Source organism: Dermacentor variabilis, chromosome 4 (assembly GCF_050947875.1).
Source record: "Dermacentor variabilis isolate Ectoservices chromosome 4, ASM5094787v1, whole genome shotgun sequence".
Lineage (NCBI taxonomy): Eukaryota > Metazoa > Arthropoda > Arachnida > Ixodida > Ixodidae > Dermacentor > Dermacentor variabilis.
This window is the reverse complement of record NC_134571.1, coordinates 236,687,591-236,711,023: the sequence shown is the minus strand read 5'-3', so window position 1 is coordinate 236,711,023 and position 23,433 is coordinate 236,687,591. Positions and strand designations below refer to the sequence as shown.

The following is a 23,433-nucleotide window of genomic DNA, read 5'->3' as shown; positions in this document are numbered from 1 at the left end:
ATGTATTTGTTGGCATGGTTCACTGTACACTGGCCCTTTGCCTGCTTATCTGTTAAAATTTTGTCAACTCTAGAGCAGATGTGTCCTACCTGCTACGCCATACCTGGAACCAGCGTTTGTTAAGCCATGGACCATTTTATGTACATACGAAATTACTGCACGTCATTTTGCTTCGCTTAGTTCGATCACATTCAAGTTACTTATGGGTAGAGGCCCTAGCTTTCCACGATTCTGCGAGAAATCATGGAATTGATGTTTTGTCGCTGAAATGCGATTTAAAAAAAATAAAGTTCCATTTGAAGCAGCAGTGAAACGCTGTTTCTCGCAGTTTTCACAAGATGGCGCTACGCGTCTCAAAAATGACAGATCAAGTGAAAGCTGCCAAAGGTGATGGAAAAGTAGTATTTTCTTAATAATTAATAGCAAGAGGCATCATATTGCCTCGGCACCTTTTACTGATGAAGAAATTTAATTTCAGATTAAAATATTCTCGTCTTATGGAAAAATTGGCTAAGTGGCGCAGCCGCCACCCGAATCAAAGGGCTCAGCCGTAGCCGTAGTCTTCAATCCATCCAACTTTTGCTTCAACAGAAAGTGCGTCATCTTACCGTTTGCTTTGTCTTTCGAGTTGGTAATCAAGAAGGCTCTCACAGGATCTCATTTGAGCAAGACAGCCAAAGAACGTGCTCCAGATTACAAGAACGCCAGCTTTTACGAAGATGCAGGAGTCCTTTTTTGCCGAGTTTGTGCGAGAGCAGTTGACCATCGGTGCAAGTCAACTATTGACGAGCACATCAAGAGCAACCGTCATCGTAAGATTGCAGAAGCAAGAGACTCTTCCAAGCGAAGAAGTGGCGAGGAATCATCAGAAGACGGTGCGGGGGGTTCAGAAATGCCGAGAAAGCAAAGCCGACTGCAAACGCTGGAATCTGCAATCACCACTGGCAAGGCGAGGCACGACATTGTGCTCAAATTCCTGGATGTGTTAATATCTGTGAATATTGCCCTAGAGATGGTGGACAATCCGAAACTGAGAATGTTTCTGCAGACACACATTTGGAACAGCGGTTCAGTGCCTGGATCTTATGCGCTCCGCCACCAACTTTTGTTTGAGAAGCACAAGACAGCTTTGAAAGCTATGTTTCAAGGTAGTACCACGGTGTCGGTAATTACCGATGAAACCACCGATGACCAATCAAAATCGGTTGTGAATGTGTTGTTCGTCCAGTCAGCCAGAAATTCGAGTGCCTCGCTACAACCTGTACTTGTGGAAGTTAAATTCGTGGATGAAGTGAACTTGTCTGTGATAGGCCGTATTATAACAAGAACACTGACGAAGTACGGAATTGAATTCGAGGACGTAACAGGCTTTGTAAGCGATAACGCTGCTTATTGGTGAAATCATTTAATGAGTGCATAAAGCCACTGTGCGAAGGTCCACTTCTCTTATCTTGTGTCCTGTCTGCACGCCTCACCTTTTTTGCATAGCAAAGGTGCTGCTCACATTACATGTGTAGCCCATACAGTAAACATTGTAGGCAGTACATTGCAGGTATCCTTTCCCTTAGAGGACAAATTTGTCGCCTGTATGAAGAAGGCGTTCCGGCTGTCGAATAGAAAGCGAGCTTTCTGTAAATCTCAAAGTGCCGGATTCAGTGTGCCAAAACACCTCCAGCAGCTGTCAAAAGTAGGTGGAATTTGTGGATTGAAGCTGTTGAGAAGCATTCTTCATACTTTGAATATTATCCTTCTTTGCTAAGGCAAGTTCATGAAAGGTATGGAGAAACTGCATGCATTGATTCTCTTCTGGAACTTTTGAATGAGCCCTCAACCGAGCTTAATTACAGCATGTGGTGCATTGAAGTATTTGGTAAAAAAGTTGCCAGCCTGCTGAAAGCATGTGAGGGCCAGCGTGTAGCCTGTCATAAAGCGTACAATGCTTTGTTTGTACTCTGGGGATATTTGGAAGCAGCTGCACAGGGAGATTTTCAAACACAACTGAAGAAAGAAAACATTGTAGATAATGAGGCCCATCGGATTGCAAACAAAATGAAGGCTGCAATGAATAAAGCAGCTAGCACAGCACTAGTACATTTGGAGAAATCTGACTCTTAGAAGTTCTTCAAGAGTGTGAGGTGCTTGGATCCTCTGCAAGTTGGGAGTCTCTCAGAGAAGAGGTCAGAATTTACAGGTGTGCCTGGACTTGGGAAAGAGTCACCAGCACTAGCTCCTGAATGGCAAGTGTACCTCAAGTCTGCCCAAGAACTCAAGTCTAGTGACAGGGACTTAGCGCCATTTCTTTCAAAACAAGAAAATCCAGGTGTAGATTTTGATGTTCTGGCTTTCTGGGCAGGGATGGAATAGCTCACTCCAACGCTTTCTTCCATTGCCCTTAAATACCTGTCAATGCCAATCAACTTTGTTGACGCAGAAAGATCATTCAGTCGCTATGGTGACATTGTGTCCCACAAACGCCATTCTTTTAGTGAAGAGAGTACGAAGCATCATCTGATGCCCAGCCACAACAGTTTCCTTCAGTTTTAAATATACAAGCATGTTTGGAGTCTGAAAGTTCTTAATAAATAAACTGTTACATGTACCTTATGTATGTTCAATGTTGCCGCTGAATTTTGAAGATTCCTCTATCTTAATTTGCAGAATTTCAAATTTTCCACCGCATAAAGTTAGGTGCTCTACTTATAGGCACACTTGCCTAATGCCGGAAAGCACACCTTCACAAATAGAGGTAGTGACAGTGCTCGGGAAACCAGCATCCACTAAACGTTTATTCTGTGCATTAAAGGCTGGCTTTGACAAGATTTATTTAGTGGTGCATTCAGTACAGTAGTTGCTGCTGCTCTCTTTATAATCTTAGATTGGCTAGAATTATAACTAAGGATTGGTTTCACAGCTATAGGGGAGTAGAAGTTGGGCGAGTTGGTTGAAATGCATACAGCAAAAATTTGTGCAAGGTCACAAGGACAAGCTGAGAAAAGAAGGACGAGCGCTAACTCACAACTGAAGTTTATTCCAGACACATGCACGAATAAATAGAAAAACTGAAACAGAATGAAACAAGGCTATCATATTGACGCGTGTATTCTATGCAGACGACGGCGACGATGGGAGCACTAACGGACTCCGCCTAGTGGGTCAGAGCGAGATTGGGTGATGACGAAGAAGACGTGTCTCTGCGCTGTTTGTTTTTGAACAGATTGTCCTGTTGTTCGTTAAGAACGTCTCCCTGTGTTCTGTCCGCGTTGTACCGCGACACTGGTGGAGGTGCGGGGTACTGACCGCGTCTGATGCGTCGGAGTCCTTCTGGGAGTTGTTCATCTAGCCCGGACGCACTGTCACCAGTTACGACACCCGTGCATCGCTTTAGCTGTCGACTGCTAGGCCTTGCCCCGAAATTCACCGCTCTTCAACCACCTCTCTCCAGGAGCTGCACACATCTCGCAATGGCCGAAACCAGTCCACCACAAGCAACCCAAACCAGTCTGTTTCCCACTCCACAACAGGTAACCATTCTGCATCCGCTGGTTCCCGATCGCTATCACGGTGCAGTCTTCGAAGACATTGAAGACTGGCTGGACAAGTATGAACGCGTCGCACAGATTAATCAGTGGACTGAGCAGCAAACGCTCTCCCACGTCTATTTCGCCCTTAACGACAGTGGCCGTACGTGGTTCGAGAACCGCGAGGGTAGCCTCACGAGCTGGCATGACTTTCGACAGTGGAACACGGAAACTTTTGCGAGTGCCGACCGACGCGACTGCGCCCAGCAAATGATGGAGCTACGCGTGCAACAACCTAATGAGTCGGTCACAATGTTCGCCGAGGACATGGCCCGCCTCTTTCGTAGAGCCGACCCGAAAATGGCCGAAGATAGGAAGTTGCGCTACCTCATGCGAGGTGTAAAAGAGCAGTTGTTCGCGGGGCTTGCGCGCAATCCACCAGTCACTGTCGCTGAGTTTATGAAAGAGGCTACGGCTATTGAGCGGGCCCTTCATCAAAGATGCAGGCAATACGATCGACTGTCCGCCGGCACTACAATCAATGCCGCCGCAGTGACTGCCGAGTGTCAGAACTCCTTGCGTGAGTTGGTCAGAGAGCTCATCAGAGAGGAAATTCAAAAGATCATGACACCGACACTTGATAGACCCGTCGCGTCAATCGCCGAAGTGGTGCGTGACGAAATCCAGCAGGCGTTCCCGGTAACCGATCTTCAAGACCTCCAGCGACCCCTGAGTTACGCCGCCGCTGTCCGATGTCCACCACCGGTTGCAACCACATCGCCGTACCACCAACCTCTGACAGCCACTCTTTGGTTGCCGCCACAAGAGGAGGCTTCGAAGTGCGCAGCCGTTACGCCGCTTCAGTCATACCGCCAGCCGTCGTTCGGTGCGTCTTGGTCACTACCGCAAAACGACGCTACGGACGGCCGCAACTTCGGAGAACCGATGTATGGCGCACTGTCGATAGGCGCCCACTCTGTTTTCACTGCGGAGGCACCGGCCATATTTCGCGTCATTGCTGGCATCGTGACACATCATTTCGACCTCTTCGTCCATGGTCCTATGGTCAATGTGCAAATGACGACGCCATGCTATGCCGCGACGACGCTGCTTTTCAGGGACCCCCAATAGCACACCCGAATGACGAATCCGTGCCCAATGATCGGTCCGATTTTGGCCGTCGGTCGCGCTCTCCAACCCCTCCACGTCAGATCGCTTCATCCACTGGACGCACTTTTGCGGAGCTCCGAGGACGAAGGTCGTCCAGCCCCCGTCGGGAAACTGAAGGCGGTGACCTCTGGGGGCAAGGTTGCAGGCCCGCCGCAAGACACTAAAAAACCCCCAAAATTCTCGCTGCAGAACGACGTGAAGCCCATAAACACTGTAGAAATTGTGAGCGCCGACATTGATCTTTTCGTGGATGGGCAGCCGGTGACAGCGTTAGTCGACACGGGTGCTGACTTCTCTATAATGAGTCAGGAACTCGTCCTCCGCCTGAAGAAAGTAAAGACAACATGGATGGGACCTCACATAAGGACAGCAGGTGGCCAATTACTGATGCCTACTGGAAGATGTACTGCTAGAGTTAACATCGCGGATTCTTCTTTTGTGGCTGCTTTCATCGTCCTTCCTGTATGCTGCAAGGATTTGATTATTGGAATGGACTAAAAGAATATGGCGCCGTAATTAACATCCCGGACCGCAAGGTGACGCTTTATGAGAGCTCCGGTTTAGTCCATTGCTTATCGCCGCAGCAGAACTCATTTCGTCTAACAGAAGACAACGTCGTCATCCCCCCTCGATCGTGTGCCCTTGTTTCGGTAGCATGTGACATACCGTTTCATTGCGAAGGAGTTGCCGACCAAATAACCACGTTGTTGTTTACTCACGGTATCTCGGTCGCACGAGGAATCGTGAATGTCACCGACGGGCGCACAAACCTGTTGCTAACAAATTTTAGCACAGAGCGACGGCACCTTCCCAAGGGCACAGCTGTGGCTTATTTTGACGCCGTTGGGGATGTTCATGGCTGCTGTTCACTACTCGAAGAAGCGCCTACGCAAGACCCAGCTCCTGTACTTGACATTAGCACTGCTTTGTCGCAGCACGAACGAGAGCGCCTTCTTACGCTATTGGCCAAGTTCAACGACTGCTTTGTGTCGACGTCCAGCGTCGGTCAGACGCCTCTAACAAAGAAAGACGTATACCCACTTCCCCGTATAGATGATTCACTCGACAGGCTTCGACAGGCACGTTACTTCTCTTCAATGGATTTAAAAAGCGGATGTTGGCAAATCGAAGTAGACCCGAGAGATCGTGAAAAAACTGCGTTCGTGACGCCAGACGGCCTATACGAATTTAAAGTCTTGCCTTTCGGCTTGTGTTCTGCCCCTGCTACGTTCCAACGCCTCATGGACACTGTACTTTCGGGTTTGAAGTGGAAAACCTGCTTAGTGTATCTCAACGACGTCATCGTGTTCTCCGCAACGTTTGAAGAACAGCTCGAACGGCTTGAAGCTGTTCTGCAGTCCATACTGTCTGCTGGCCTCACCCTGAAGCCGCAGAAGTGCCACTTTTGCTTCGCAGAACTGCAGTTTCTCGGTCACGTCGTCAGCCCGCAGGTGTCCGGCCGGATCCTGAAAAAATTGCAGCCGTCGCGCAGTTTCCCGTACCACCCAATAAAAAGGCTGTCAGGCGCTTCCTCGGCCTCTGTGCCTATTACCGGCGGTTTATTGCAGACTTTGCGCGCATTGCATCGCCGTTAACTCGCCTGACGAGAGACGATGTTGCTCTCGTCAGGCGAAGGCGCATTCAACGACTTGCGGCAATGTCTCCAGACACACTTAAAGAAGGGAATTGCGCTAAAAAAGACACGGACGAGTAAGGACATGGACGGGCGCAAACTCGCGACTGATTTTATTCAGAAAGAACATAAATATATTATTGGATGTACTCGCCACGAGCCCGGAAAGACCTGTTGCCTTTTGAGTCCGCTCATTCTAAGACGGTAAAACGCGCCATTGTTATGCTGTGCCTGAAGGAAGCCCTGCAGAAATCATGTGTTCACCTGGTAAAGGACAGCCTCAACAATCAGATTGGCAGGTTACAGAAGGCTGGTTTTACCGTTTCCGTCGTGGCTGCTGTGGCAGAGAAGCTTCTGCAAAGCTTGAAACCTAGAACACCTCAAGAAGGTGGCGGTCAACCGAAGACCAGACCGGCGGTTCTCCCCTATATTCATAGGGTCTCCCACAACCTAAAGAATGTAGCCAATCGCTACGGTGTGCCAGTGGTATTTTCTGCCCCGCGCAAGTTGGCCTCTTTGTGCTCCCGGATTGTCTCCGGCGAGGAAAGCGTGCGAGACTGCACGAAACGTCACGCCACCCTTTTTGTCAGGTGTTCGGTCGGGGCTGTGTATGAAATTCCCCTGACATGTGGAAAAGTTTACATTGGCCAGACGGGCCGTTGTATAAATGAACGACTAAGGGAACATAAGCTTTCTATGGTTAACGAAAAAGGGTCAAATTTGCCATTACATTGTGGCGCATGCCCTTTGGCTACGCCTGATAAAGCATGCCAGCCTTTGCTGGCTAGAACCAAAATCTTAAGGCGCAGTCGTTACCAGGTAGCACGTGAACTCGCAGAGGCTTTTTACATTGATAAGTCAGGTGATGAATGCGTAAGCGATTCTAGTATCAATTTGTATAAGAAAGAGAGAACGTTCTTGGCATGTGCGCTTAGGCAATCCGTCCATGTCCTTACTCGTCCGTGTCTATTTTAGCACAACTCCCTTCTTTAAGTATGTATGACCGACTCGCCCAACAACGTGCTCTCCAGACACCTCCAGTGCTTGCTCACTTTGATGAGACCGCTCCTACACTGCTCCACACTGATGCCAGCAAGGTTGGCTTGGGAGCTGTTCTTGTGCAGCGGCAAGACGACACAGAAAGAGTGCTTGCCTATGCAAGTAGAACACTCTCACGTACAGAGGCTAATTACTCCACAACTGAGAAAGAATGCCTCGCCGTGGTATGGGCGGTTATGAAATTTCGCCCATATTTGTATGGCCGCCACTTCACAGTTATCAGCGACCACCATTCACTAGGTTGGTTGACAAACCTTAAGATCCTTCTGGACGACTGGCGTGTTGGAGCCTAAGGCTGCAAGAGTTTGACATGACTGTCACGTACAAGTCGGGGAAACGACACATGGATGCTGACTGCTTGTCTCGATCGCCGACAGAGTCACCTGCTCCGCCTGAAGAAGAAGACTCAGTATTTCTTTGTGTTATGGACACATCCGCCATCGTGCAACAACAACGGAACGATCCTGAGTTGCTTGAACTAATCAATCACTTGGAGGGAAGATCTGCGAAACCACCTGGAGTTTTTGCAAGAGGACTGTTGTCGTTTTGTTTACGGGCCAAGGTCCTTTACAAAAAAAACTTTTCTTCGATCGGGTCTCCCTATCTGCTTGTCATTCCTGCAGCTCTTCGTACGGAAGTACTTCAAGCTTGCCACAACGAGGTGACTTCTGGTCACTTAGGCTACACGCGAACATTAGTCAGAGTGCAGCAAAGGTACTACTGGCCGAGACTTACCACCGCCGTGAAACATCACGTTCGCACTTGCCTCGACTGCCAGAGGCGCAAGTCGCCTCCGACGAAACCAGCCGGCCTCCTACAACCCGTCCAGGTCCCTCGAAGACCATTTGATCAAATCGGAATGGATATTTTGGGCCCATTTCCTACTTCTACTGTAGGCAATCGCTTTGTTATCGTCGCAACCGACTATCTCACACGTTACGCTGAAACAAAGGCAATCCAGAGCAGCACAGCAGCCGAGGTAGCGCGCTTTTTCATTGAGCATGTGGTGTTGCAACACGGCGCGCCAACCGTCGTAATAACAGACCGAGGGACCACATTTACAGCTGCACTTTTAGATCACGTCTTGCTACTAAGTGGAACATCCCATCGAAAGTCAACCACCTACCGTCCGCAAACCATTGGGTTAACAGAGCGCCTAAACAAAACCATTGAAGACATGCTATCAATGTACGTGGATGTCGAACATAAAAATTGGGACGACATCCTACCGTATATCAGCTTTGCATATAACACGGCAAAACAAGAGACGACGCGCATGACTCCGTTCACCCTTGTTCACGGACGAGATGTGCGAACGATGCTGGATGCGATGCTTCCAACGACTTTGATGATGCTGATACGGACGCCGATGTGTTTACACAACGCGCAGAACAAGCTCGGCTGCTCGCGCGCTGGCGGATCTGCCAGCAGCAAGACTACGACGCAAGCCGCTATGATCTTCACCGTAGAATGGTTACCTATGAAGTTGGCGACAGAGTATGGGTATGGACACCCGTATGGAAACAAGGCCTCTCCGAGAAACTGTTAAGGCGATACTACTTCGGACCATATCGGGTATTGCGGCAACTCAGTGATGTCACCTACGAGGTCGTTCCCGATAATCCGAGCTGTACGCGGCGCCGCACACACCGTCCTGAACTTGTGCATATTGTCCGCATGAAGCCGTATGTGAGCGAATAACTATGCTAGCGGCCTTTACTTCTGCAACTGACATTTCTTGTCTAGCATCGCGACGATGCTCTCGTAGGGAGGGACAAATGACGCGTGTATTCTATGCAGACGACGACGACGATAAGAGCACTGACGGACTCCGCCGGCTCAGCCACCGCTGCTCTGGATACGCAGGCATACCTTACTGATCATATATAAAATGTATGTTCGGCCCATATTAGAATTTTGCTGCGTAATTTTTTCCGGTGGCCTCGCCTACAAAATTAAACCTCTCATACTTTTAGAAAGAGAAGCTCTACGGTCATGCCTCGGGCTTCCTAGATTTGTTGCCAACACTGTTTTATATCAGGAAGCCCATATACCCACCCTAGATTGCACATTCCGAATGCTTACGGTTGAGACATATTTAAAAATTTATGAGTTCTCAAAAAGGCGTACGCAATATGCTTTTATCACTGAACCATCTGAGGTTTTTCAGGTATCGTGGTCAAGATTCCACAGCCCCCAGATATTATTTGTGCAAGCACAGTTACAACAATTGGATGTGTCAATACGCCAAGTTTGTCATTCAAATAATCACTTAACAGACCTCCAAATTGAGTTCGAGGACATATTTCCGAATCATGCTAAACTGTTACCAAGGCGAGATTTAATTAATATCTTAAACGACCACCTATACCAACTAACCACTGAAAATGTAATAGCCACTGACGCTTCTGTGTGGAATGAGAAGGCTGCAGTGGGGATCTTCTCTGAATCTCTACAGTGGTCTTACTCGCTTCGCCTTCCCGATTTCACACCTATATTTCAAGCAGAATTATTAGCGATTATATTAGCGTTACGAAAACTTCCACAAAACGACCCATTAGCTGTTATTGTGACCGACTCGCTATCTGTATGTGCAGCACTGACTGCATCTTTAGATACAAGAATTCAAAGAACCTTTCGTTCGATGGTACCTCCGTACTTATGGAAAGTATGTTTGCTTTGGGTACCGGGACATCATGGGTTACACTTGAATGAAATGGCCGATTCACTCGCACGAACATCCCTCAACGGCAGTAAAACACGTTGTGGGGCTAGTTGGTGCATAGCTTTCGATAGAATAAGCGCCAAAATTGACGGCACACAAGAAGAAATACAGACAGTATTTCTTCTTGTGTGCCGTCAATTTTGGCGCTTATTCTATCGAAAGCTATGCACCAACTAGCCCCACAACGTGTTTTACTGCAGTACCTTTCTTCTACAGTGGGCCCCTTTCTATGTGTGCCTTCCAGTGCGCCGAATCCTTCGGTGGTGGTCTGTCATATCGCCCTTGCGACGTGCCGAGCGAGAACCCTAGGATACTGCATTAGGAAGGGACTTGTACCGACAGAATTCGCCACTCTGTTCGGTTGCGTTAGACCGTCGGTTGGCCATGTGAAAAGAATGTGCAGGATACTACGATCCGAGATATGGCGACAGGTCCGCCTGCTCTACGACTGGCTTCACCTGGTATGTTTTTCGCTGGATCCAGTGCACATTGCAAGTACTAAGCTGCAGTCCCTTCGAAAGCTTGCAGCTCAGAATACGGAATTTCTTTGGCGTAAGACCCTACCCATTCTTCCTAAAGGAGGCGAAACCAAGGAAGCCAACAGCACGGCGCTGCAAGCTCTCGGGGGAGCCTTCATCCCGGAAGACATCGTCGACGTCCTCAAGAAAGGCCCCAAGTTCAGCTCCGAGCCCAGGATCCCGGGACATGAACTTCTTTCCTTGAAGAAGGATTTCCAACAAAGCTGCACCAGAGGACAAGGAAAGGTGTCTGCTGGACGGAGTTGACAGCCTGACCAGAACGGTGTCTAAGAAAGGAACTCGTCCAAGAACCCCCACTAAACGTATCGTGAATTTTTTCAACTATAATGACCTTCGACTCCTGCAGGCCGACAAAGAAGGAGGGTTCGTGGCCATGCCGTTGAGCATGTTTAACGAAAAGGCTCTACAAGCCATCCAGAAGAATTTCAAGGTAACGAAACTCAAGCCAAGTAAGGAAAAGAGCCGTGCCATATCTTTGTGTGAAGACCTTGGACTACAGAAGCTCGCTAATAGCGTCCACAAATGCAGAAAAAACTGTTTAAATGTATTCTTTACTGCAAAAACGCACAAAGATGATATACCGTTCAGATGTATTGTGAGTGAAAGAGCTTCCTGGCAAAACAACGTTAGCCACTATCTTCTAAAGCAGCTTAACACGTTGGTTATAGATGACCCATTCATGGTAAAGAATAGTTTTGACGTCATAGCCTTTCTACGTGAGTCCCATTCGATAGGATGCTTGTTTTCAATAGATGTTGTTGGCCTTTTTTATTCTATACCGCAAAAAGAATTGTTAGCTGCCGTCCTGAGCTGCATTGAGATGAACAGGCAGGTATCCTTTCAGAATACCGCAGGAATTTCCGTGGATAACTTCATGGCACTCTTGGAGTTTTATTTGTGCTCAACAGTTGTGTGTTTTCAAGGCCACTTTTATGTGCAAAGGAAAGGAATTTGTATTGGCTCGTGCGTGGCTCCCATACTTTGCAACATTTTCCTTGCGGGCATCGACAGAGCGCTATCGAAGGTGTTTGACGGAGGCAAAGTGCTCAAGGTTTTTAGGTATGTTGACGATTTTTAAATTTTACTGACTGAACGATCTTCCATGACTTACTCGCATACTGTGCAGGGCATTTTAACTGATTTTAAACAGCAAGGAAAAGGCTTAGATTTTACTTTCGAACTAGCCAAGGATAACAGCTTGCAGTGTTAAGATCTTGACATAACCCTTACTGACGAAGGCTCCTGCTGGATGTACCGACCCCGTGCCCACAAGGAGGTGTTGCCGTATGAGTCTACACACTCCAAGACTGTTAAACGAGCAATTGCTACTATGTGCCTCGAATCCGTGGTGAAAAAATTGTGCTGTCATAAGGCACAAGCAAGCTTTGACGACCAGACTTTGAAGTTGAGGAAGGCTGGCTTTCCTTGCTTGGTTTTAAGCGCAGTTTCGGAGGCGTTATTGAAAAAACTGAAAAAATAAAGAAAAAGAAGTGAAGAAGGTCAAACAGTCGAAAAGAAAGCTAAAGCGGTGGTGATTCCATATTCTCATAAAGTGGCGCATAATCTGAAACACATCGCCGTGAAATACAAAATTCCTGTGGTTTTTTCCGCGCCGCGAAAGCTTGCTACTTTGTGCCACCTGATTGGTCCGGATGACTCTAAAAAAGTAGGGTGCTCTATTAAACATACGAACCCTTTTGTTAAGTGTGAAGAAGGGGTAGTATACCACATTCCACTGAAGTGTGGAAAAGAGTATATCGGCCAAACTGGCCGATGTATTAATGAACGCCTGCAGGAGCATAAGCTTTCATTGAAAAATGGATATGGTTCCAACTTGCCGCTCCATTGCAACGCCTGCGGAAATGAGGATGAACAGGTATGTGAAGCGAGGCTTCATGATACGACAATCATGTATAAAAGTAAAGATTCTGTTGCACGTGAATTATTGGAGGCCAACGAGATTAAGAAAAGAGGGGACAACTGTGTCAGTACCCCGTCTTTGAACATATACACGAATGAAAGCATGTTTTTAGATAAGTTTTATATTTAGATTAAGCGTGCTTCCCTTTATCTTCAGTGTTCTCGCACGTGCGCATTCACATATTCAGTGTCCCTCTTTTTTCGTTCTCCTCTCCTCATGGCTATATAATCAGCCACTTGTCATTTCAATAAACAGTTGCAAGTAGCGCCTTGTCCTGTCTGTATTTATTCTTGTGTGCCGTCAATTTTGGAGCTTATTCTATCGAAATCCCTCAACGGCCCTATCATATCTGTTTTGCCGACATCAGCTTATGTCACCACGGCTAGGTACAGAAATTTCGCTATATCCCAAAACTCTGCAACATCCATACTAACACCGTCTTCTGATTTCCACCATCTTGGCTTCCCATGGAATAATAGTTGGTGTCCTTCAAGACAATTGGAAGTTTCTTTTACGAAATTGAGATGCCGTATACCTCCTCTAAATTATTACTTACACAGGTCTGGTCTCGCTTTGTCCCCTCTATGTTCTTTTTGCAGTGCACCTGAAACTATCGAACATTATTTTCTCTCCTGCCGCCGCTTTGTAAGACAAAGAAAGTTATTAGTACACTCATTCATCAAACTTGGGCTATCGCTAACCTCACCAACCATTCTTTCTTTTGGTGCGACCTCACTGGGATCAAGCCACAGGGATGCTTTTCTTGCAATTTGTACAATTTTATTAGAGATACCAAAAGAGTACCTTGCTGACTTTCTCAATTTATCAATATTTTCTATTATTTCATTTATTTACGTTAACTTATTTTATCAAAATTCTTCACAATATTTTCATCACACATCTAAATTACAGTTCTAGTCTCACGCTCCACAATTTAAATCTAGTTTGGCTTTACTGCTAAGCATACGAAAAACCACCTGCTTCTTGGCCAATCCCCCATAGTGGGTATGCGCCACTGTCTGGGACACAAGACAAGACAATATAAGACTCCGCCTGGTGGGTCAGAGCGAGATTGGGTGACGACGAAGAAGACGTGTCGCTGCGCTCACGCTCCACAATTTAAATCTAGTTTGGCTTTACTGCTAAGCATACAAAAAACCACCTGCTTCTTGGCCAATCCCCCATAGTGGGTATGCGCCACTGTCTGGGGCACAAGACAAGACCATACAAGACTCTGCCTGGTGGGTCAGAGCGAGATTAGGTGACGACGAAGAAGACGTGCCGCTGCGCTGTTTGTTTTTGAACAGATTGTCCTGTTGTTTGTGAAGAACGTCTCCCTGTGTTCTGTCCGCGTTGTACCGCGACAATATTGAACATCACATGTTACCCTGTGTGCCCAATTGAGTTGGCCAAGAACTGAAACTCTCTATCAGGGAAGCAGGCATAAGTCTGACTGACACACTTATCTCCGCTGATAGGCATATGGAAGGCTTGCATGAGCTCACGCACAAGTTGATCACTGTGCCTAAATAGAATTGTTGTTTTGTCGAAGAGTGGTTTGCATTGAACCTTCTTTTTCTTATAGTTCTTGTGTTCTTGTCACATATGCAGCAATGTTTAGTGACGTTATCAAGGGAATCGTGCTTAGATGAGCATTAACACAGCACTTAATTTGTCCAACATATTCGTTACCACACAATAGAGAAATGACACACACCACTCTTTTTGCACATGTGATGTATTTGCTGACCTGGTTCACTGTACACCTGCCGTTTGCCTGCTTATCTGTTAAAATTTCATCAACTCTAGAGCAGATGTGTCCTACCTTCTACGCCATTCTTAGAACCAGCGTTCTTTAAGCCATGGACCATTTTATGTACATACGGAATTACTGCACGTCTTTTTGCTTCTCTTAGTTTGATCACATTCAAGTTTCTTGTGGGCACAACTATGTAATGCCGGAAAGCGTGCCTTCGCAAGTAGAGGTAATGGCAGTGCTCGGGAATCAGGAATAAATGCTTATTTTGTGCATTAAAGGCTGGCTTTGACACGATTTCTTTAGTGGTGAAATTCCGACAGCTGACTCCAAACTTCAGTGACACCGGCAACAGCTTTGTCACACTCATCGGAATTTTCAGTCACCACTGGGCATGCGGAAGCCAGCACATCTGAAGCAATTTCGGATTAACCACTTGCACACAACCACCTCAACGTCACCAAGTAACCTTCTCTCCCAATCTTTAATTAATGCATTGTCTGGTTTGGGCAATGTACAATGCACCACAGCATAATGGCAACTTGTAGACAACTCCCCTGGCACAAGGAATGAACGGGGCTGTGTGCTTGATACTGCAATAATATTTTCTTTCTCTCCTTCTGTCTGTGCACCTGCGAACAGGTTGCTGTCAATTTTGAGGGGCAGAAAACACTATCCGAATGCTGTACAGTTGAACCCAACTATATCAAACCCATTTACATCAAATTATCCTGTATATTGAACAATTTCTGAACACAGTATAGTTACAATGAGTATAAAAAGCAAAAATTCCTCTTACATCGAATAAAAATAGCAGCAACTCCCCGATATATCGGAACGTCAAGCGCCGTAAAAAAAATTAGCAGTGGCTTAGCTCGGCTATGCCAGGATATACGAGCGTGAGCTGAGGCACGTTGCTCAGCCTCCTGGCTACGCCGCTTTGCTAGACATCCTCTCTTTGCTCCGGTGTCTCCACAGCACATTTAGCCTTCTTCTGTTCGTTCTTCCTACGCTCAACCGCTAATTACCAGGCAAGTACTTCGGGATCTGATGATTTAAGCTTTTCCGCGCGCCACTGAGCAGCAATTTCGCTCTCCTTCTCCACGGCTATACCACAGTGGCAAATGCCTTGCTATATGTATACCCCCACTGATACCTCCGCGCATGCGCACAAAATGAGAGGCGCTATCAAACAGCTCCGGCGCAGCGTCAGACTTGGCTACTGCGCAATGGAGGTGCACAGCTGGGCACGCGCCGGCACCAGTGCGTCTGCCATGGCTATGATTTCACTCCTCTGGAATGCACAGAACGGCGACACGCGCACAGCGGCGGCTCCGGCGCGCCAGCTGTGCGCTGTGTGACGTCACTGCTCCTCGCGCATGTGCAGCACAGCTTCCCCGGAGCCACACGAGACTGCTCAACCTCAGCCAGTGTAGCTCACACGACAAAATGATCATGGCCCGCCCGCAGCACTTGCTCAGACAGGCAATCAGAGGCTCTTGTGCTCTCATCGTGCAAGATGGTGGAAGTGAAAGCGGTCTCGCTGCTTTTCTGGTTCATTGTGTTTGCGCCTTGTGGGCCTTCTCCCACTTGTGCTGCCGTGATGGCTAGCGCGAAGCGACCAAATTTGCCTTTTGCTCTGAAGCTCTAAATTGTCAATCGAGTTGAATGCAGTGAGAAGTTATATGCTGCTGCAGCGTGTGAGATTCTTAAGAGCACTCTCAGCATGATCGTCAAGGAAGAATAAGATGAATAAGAATAAAACAAACCAACTCGTGACCCGATGTTGTGGCTCCCGACACGTATGCACAGTGACGTTAAGGTAGCTGTGTGCAAGTGGTTCATCCGAAATTGCTTCAGACGTGCCGGCTTCCACGTGCCCAGTGGTGACTGAAAATTCTGATCAGTGTGACGAAGCCGTTGCCGGTGTCGCCGAAGTTTGGAGCTTGGAGTTTGGAGGCTTTCTGCAAGCCGCTGACGAATCAACGGTGGACGAGTCAGTGTTGTGAGTACGGATGATGGTGTCGCAACCGTAGGAGAGCCCGAAAATGAAGACTACATTGCCGACATTGTACTGAGCACAAATGATAGTGGGCACAATGAGGAAAGCAACGACGATCCTTTGGCGAAATCATCTGACGTGGTCGGTGCACTCATTCTGGTCCAGCGCTTCTGTGTAAATGTGGAAAGTTGCAGCCTCAGCTGTTCCGACTCTTTAGACAATGTGAAAAAGCGCGTGTGTCACAATCCGCGAAATTGTCCCAAGCAGAGGAAAATACAGGACTATTTCATGCAAATCTAAGCTAGTTTCATAAATAAAGTGCTTTTATAAATGGTATGTGCTTTCATGCTGCCCAGTTCTTTAGCGGGCTTATATCGGAGTATGCCCTATATCGAACTGATAGGCGGTTTTTTTTTTCCTGTTCGATATAACTGGTTTCAACTGTAAATCCCATAACAGTGTCACTGATAATAGGTGCCACACATAAACCTATGCAAGCACCAGATTTTTGTACAAACACATTACCACGCCATGAAACAAATGAAGAATCCAAATAAGACAACTCGAGAAAGGCTATTGAAATACCGTACCCAATAATATAAGTACAGCGCCCACATGTATATGTGAACCATAGGTCACAGTGAACCATAGGTCACAGAAAATACAGAAAAGGTCATTCGTATCATTACGAATGCCCCGTTTACTGCTCACACTCAACCTCTTTTCACATCATTAAAAGTAACACCTATTAATGACCTATATAATTTATTGCTAAGTAAAAGGCATGAAAGAAAACAGAAAAATTATGATGAATTCTTTGATGACACAGCTAACTTACGGCCCAAAGCTAATTACTACCCAACACGTAACAACGACGTCTGGTATGTGCCATCCTTTCGTACTAATTACGGTCGTCAAATGCTCAGACATATAATTCCAACTCTTCTTAATCAGCGCAATGAGCACTGAAGACCTACTGATACGGTTTTCTTCTTGCTTTTTGTTTTTACTGCAAGTTTGTGCCACCTTTCTCTCTTTTTCTTATTGTTATTCTTCGTTTTGCATTCTTTAGTGTTCCTGAGCATTTCGGGTTAATTCTGCCACCTTCATTTATTTGTTATTGCAAGAGGATGTTCACTCATTTTTATTGCATATGATGTTTACCTATGCACTGTAGTCTTTTATTTTATTGTTCTGTCCGTGTTCTGTTGCTGCCGGTTTTTATGTAGGGGGGTGCGCCCATCTGTCAAGGCAGTCATAGGCTTTTTGGGTGCACCCCTAACATCCCTGATGTTGAAATAAGGGTATTTGTATTTGTATTCTTCATGAGAAAGAATTTCGCCATTTATATCAGTCGTGATAAGTACATTATTGAAGTGTATTATGTGTGCTGTGCACGTGCAGATGCTTTTATGCTTCATTTTCTATGTATGTGTGTGTGAACTTCCTGCACAAAATATCACTTGTGAGTCAACGCCGTGTTTTCGTGTTTTTCTTCCTTTTATCCATGTTCCTATTGCACTGTAACCAAAAGTACGATGAATTCTACCTAACTCGTCCACCTTGCTATCTTGCTCTAGCAGCTGCTATATCGTTACAGAATTATGAAAAATCGTAATACAGCTTTACATAGACATACAGAAAAGAGCCCTCATACAAGTCGGCACATTAGCATTGTGAACATTTATAAATCCAGTTACTCATTAATTCTACTCTACCTTTGTAAGCCTTGTCGCTTCTTTACATATTCATGCTGTTAGTTTCTTTCAACCTCTTATCCACAGCATGTGACTCAAGTTTGAAGTAAGGTAACCGGTTCAAGTTTTCTGGGCCAAATGAACCAGATTGGAGAGGCAACTGCTGCTGTCTACTTCACGGATAATAATATTGTCACGCTGTAGTGACGATAAAGAAAACAATCGCAAAAATGTGAATGAAGAAACTAACTTTTTATTGGGAAGCCTGTGCCTTCAAAAGTAAGTTACACTCAAAGCACAATGATAGCGGCGAAACACAGTCTGCAAACTTTGAAATCTGATCTGAGGGGCAAGCATATCAGCTTTTATACCCGAGTCACCGAAGGTTCCAGAATTATCACTGGTGCCCGTGTGCCTTCCAGAAAGTTCTACACAATGCAGTGAGATTACACAAGGTGTGGTGACAACAGACAGCAGATAGAACCATCGATAACATTCAAGAAATTTCCAATGCATGCAGGCGCGTTCCGCGCTTAGCGATAACATTTGTTAGGTGGTGAAATGTGGTCCCCCGCGAGAAATAAACGAGTACACGTGTCAATGCCCCCTCTTAAAAAGCATAATCCAAATCACGGTGGAAGAATAAACTAGGTGTCTGAACGAGGCTGCCGCGCCGACGACTTTTTCGCTCGTGGTTTACGTATCTCTCGGCAGATGGCGCGGATCATTGGGGGGGTCTAGAGTTACTGTATGTGCTACCGCAGCATATACAGTAACTCTAGGGGGGTCAACCGCAGCAGCTAGCAAGGCATAGCCTCCTCTATTTTTCTGTGCCTGCTCAAAGGCTGCTAAAGCGCCGTCTGAAGGCAACGCCCCTTTGCCGAATTTTTCCGCGGGGCGGCACTGCCAGCCCTGGGGAAGGCTGGCAGCGCCGCCTTCCCCAGGGCTGGCAGATAAAAGCATTGGAGGCAGTCATAACAAATAAGCAAATTCCGCACAGTTGGAAACAGAGTAAAATGAAATTGATTTATAAAGGGAAAGGTGATAAGAAGAACTTAAAATCTTTCCGACCAATTACGATAACATCAGTTATATATAGGCTGGCGATGCAGGCGGTGAAATTAAAAATGCAGTCATGGGTAGAAAGTAATAGAATACTTGGAGAACTTCAGAACGGGTTCAGAAGTGGTAGGCGCTTAGATGATAGCCTGTTCGTGCTTACCCAGTTCATAGAAATAGCTAAGGCGGAAAATAGACCTCTGTATTTAGCCTTCCTGGACATAAGTGGTGCATACGACAATGTGAACAGGGAACTCCTGTGGAACATATTAAAAGCTGTAGGTATCGGTAATGAGGTAATTGATTTTCTACAGGAACTATATCGAGAAAATAATGTTGAAATAACATGGGAAGGAATCAAGAGTACGACAACTGTCGAGGTTCACAAAGGATTAAGGCAAGGTTGTCCTCTATCACCGCTGCTGTTCATGCTTTATATGATAAGCATGGAAAGAAGGTTACAACGAAGCAATCTAGGGTATAATCTGTCGTACAGATTAGGCGAAAAGGTTGTGGAGCAACGACTACCGGGTTTAATGTATGCGGACGATATTGTACTGTTAGCAGATAGCCAGGAAGATTTGCAAACTCTGGTTAATTACTGTGGGGACGAAGGAGACAGTTTAGGTATCAGTTTTAGTGCAGCTAAGTCCGGTGGGATGTTTTTCAACGATACAACTGATCAGGAGCTTACAATACAAGGCCACGAAATACCCCGAGTGGCTGAATACAAGTATCTCGGGGTATGGATAAACAAAGGGCAGATGTACACGGAAAAGCACGAACAGTCTCTAATAGCAAAAGGTGGAAGGGCGAAGAGATGCCGGGATAATGAAACATAAGGCATTGTGGGGTTACAACAGGTATGAGGTACTGAGAGGCATTTGGAAGGGAGTAATGGTGCCGGGGCTTACTTTCGGGAATGCGGTCCTGTGTTTAAGGGCAGAGGTTCAGTCGAGACTAGAAGTAAATCAGAGAGCTGTGGGAAGGTTAGCACTAGGTGCCCACGGGAAAACCACAAACGAAGCAGTACAGGGAGATATGGGCTGGGCATCATTCGAAGCACGGGAAGCTCAGAGTAAAATCCTATACGAAAAACGTCTGAGGAAATTGGATGATAACAGGTGGGCAGCTAAGGTGTTTAAATACCTATACAGAAAGAGCGTTGACTCACAATGGCGGAAAAGAACTAGGAAGCTAACCAGTAAGTATGCCAGACACGAGGACGAAAAAGGACAGAGCATTAAACGACAGGTTAAAAATGCGGAAGGTAAAAATTGGATAAATTCAATGGAAAAGAAGCATAGTGTAGAACTATATCGATACTGGAAACAGCAGATCAGGAAGGAAGCGTTTTATGATAACTCAAGAGGCAGTGCCCTACTCTTTGAAGCTAGATCAGGATGTCTTAGAACGCGGAGCTATAAAAAGAAATTTAACGAAGAAGAAGACACATGAACTGTGTGTGGTAAATATGTAAAAACGATGGAACACCTCATAGTAGGATGTGATGGTATCAATCCCGATGTCGATGCGGCCGCAGTCACCCTTCCTGAGGCCCTAGGGTTCAGAGATGATAGTCATGTAAATAAATATGCGGTGAAAATTAGCAAAAGGCGATTGGAGGATTGGTGGCTCAAAAGCAGAGAGGTGACATAAGGTTAAAAGGGTAGGAAGACGTATTTAAAGAAAATCGAGAAATTCAATAACACACAACACAGATAAAAATAAAAGGCAAAATAAAAATCTGAGCATGGTGGCAACTGCCATCGCCCCGTTTCAAAGGGGACGCTCCTACCTTCCATCCATCCATCCAAGGCACGTGCGGGTGTGCGGGCTGCGGCGATCAGTCGGCGCATTGTTTGCGTTGTGTTTACGCAGCGTTTCGCGTGCGCCAAGAGCTATGTCATGCTGCTGTGTGCCGGGATGCAAATCAGACGCGAAGCGGGAAGTGCCAGGAATTTCGTTCCATGAAATTCCTAGTGACAACGACTTAAGAGTGAAGTGGCTGCAAGTGATATCCAGAAAGGACTGGGTGCCGAATACCACATCACGCTATTCGGTCGTTTGCAGCAAACATTTCCTCCCTGACGACTACAAGGAAGGATGCAAGACTAGGAAGCTTTCCAGAGTATATGCAACCACCTGCGAAGAAGTCCCGGAGCGATGCTGTTTTGAGAAAACGGGAGGCTGCCGTTTTGCATTCCACGTCCCTTGTCCGTGCTACTGCAAGTTGCCTGCCTCGCGATGTCACTGCCGACTCTCCGCTACCGACTGCATCGTCCCCCGTGCTTGACTCCTCGAGCATGGATGTTGCAAGTGGTGATGATCGGCTCCACGTCGAGCCCTGCTGCAGTTCGAAAGACGAAGCGACCCAGGTAGATGTTCGCAGCTCGATGTTTGTCGTGGAACGCCAGAAGTGGCGACGAAAAGAGCGTGACATGAAAACTCAAATAGAGCGACTCAAACGAACTGTAGACAAGTATAAGGAGGAGCTCAGGCGACTGAAAGAGGACTGCAATATCGCTGCGTTTGCTGGTGTTGTGAAAGCGGCGGGCGAGAAGCACTTGGGTGCAATCATTCCCGTCGATCAAATCAAGAATTTCAGTAAGACCAGACCTACCTGGTCTGAGCTAGTAGTGCGCCACTGCATTATTCTCAGAAATCTATCAACCCGCGCCTGTGAGCATATCCGCAAAGAAGGCATCCTGAAGCTGCCAAGCCGGTCAACCCTACAGAGATACCTACGAGTAAACACTGGCGAGGTAGGGTTCACCTCCCTTGTCAAACAACGTCTTCAGGCGGAGGTAAGCAACCTAAAAGCCGAGCAAGCTAAAGTGTGCTCCTTAGTTGTGGACGAGATGCGGATTCAACAGAGACTGCAGTACAACAAACAAAGAGACGCGTTTGTGGGAGAAGTTGATCTGGGAAATAGAGTTCAAGAAACAGCTACTGGTGAACCTGTTTTGGCCAACTCACTTCTTTGTTTTGTGCTAACAGGGTTGTCGGTGCATGTTCGAATACCTGTTGGGTATTTTCTTACAAGGAATTGCACTGGACAGGATCTCTTTCCATTGATAAAGCTTGTGATAAAGGAAGTTGAAGTAATAGGCTTTAAGATTGTGCGCATTGTGTCTGACAATCACAAGATCAATGTCCTTGCATTTCAACTTCTGTGTGGTGGAAGCTTGAGCCATTGCACACAGCACCCTGAGGATCCAAAACGAAAATTGTTCCTCGCGTTCGACAAGTGCCACATTATAAAGAATGTGCGGTCCCAATTCCTTGCCAGGGACTAATAATAAAGGAGGCTATGGGCAAGGCGGCGGCGCCCCTGAAACATGCGCGCGCGTAGAAGAATCGCTAGTAAATTGCCCCGTAAATGCCTGTGTACCAATTTAAGTGTCTGTCGAGCCTTTGGGAAGCAACCATTGGTATATCCTCTTAAATATCTGAGCTTAGTAGCGCTATCCAGACCTGAATTTGATTCGAGCTCATAAGAGTCAAGTATAGAGACAGCGCGCTTACTAGTGCTCAACTTCGGTGCAAATGTAAAACATTATGGCTATTGTCGGATGCAAAACCCTTACAAATCCGTGCCTGAGAGATTTGGATGTCTAGACTCTCTGGCCACGTATGTCATATAAACGAGATCCCGCTCACTGAAGGTGATTTTTCTTGGTACAAGTTTTTTCTTCTGCATTATTCGTCAGAAGTAGATATCTTGCTTTGCAACTTCGTATATAAGCGAAAATTATGGCCCCTGACGAACTCCGGGTAGCCGCATCTTTCCAAAATGCTCTGCGTTGCAGATTCTGCGTGTTTCCTGCAAGCGCACACGCACGCCAGGTAAACTCTGCGGGCAGTGCTTTTGAATTTTCACGCAAGACAGCCGGGGACACACAAAAGGGACTTTTATTACTTCACACCAGTGCACGCCTCATTCACACAGCAACAAACGTGGAAGTAGCTCTACAAACCCTGAAGGTTGTTTCCCAGCTTAGACAAGCTTTGAAAGCTTCCTAAGATGTTGCATGTTTGTTTTGTGGTCTATCGTTGTTTGTTTACAAACCTGCGTCATCCTCATGGCTATATAATAGTGCAGCAGATTCGCCATGATGTCATCTTTGTGGTCCTTGCATGGGAAGGAGAAGGTATGCTTTTCTAGCATAGCATCTACCGTCAGCTCATACGCATTCCTGCGCGTGGTATATTGCTGAAACTCTTTTTCAGCCATCTGCAGCAAAGAAAAAATGCTTATCTTTGGGTGCAGGAGCCCACCTCTCGTTTTACAATTCACAAGTGTGCTCACAGGCTGAGCTTGAACCTCAGTCTCTTCTACAAGGCTCTGCCG

The 23,433-nt window shown here is 46.5% G+C and overlaps 1 protein-coding gene and 2 pseudogenes across 11 annotated transcripts in view; all 3 read left to right on the top strand.

The window, feature by feature from the left end:
* The window catches only part of LOC142580219 (DENN domain-containing protein 2D-like), a 674,834-nt gene that overhangs the window by 521,764 nt on the left and 129,637 nt on the right, over positions 1 to 23,433 (top strand). The gene's annotated exons all lie outside the window — the stretch shown is intronic.
* On the top strand, positions 339 to 2,604 carry LOC142577687 (uncharacterized; annotated as a pseudogene).
* On the top strand, positions 1,490 to 2,604 carry LOC142577686 (uncharacterized; annotated as a pseudogene).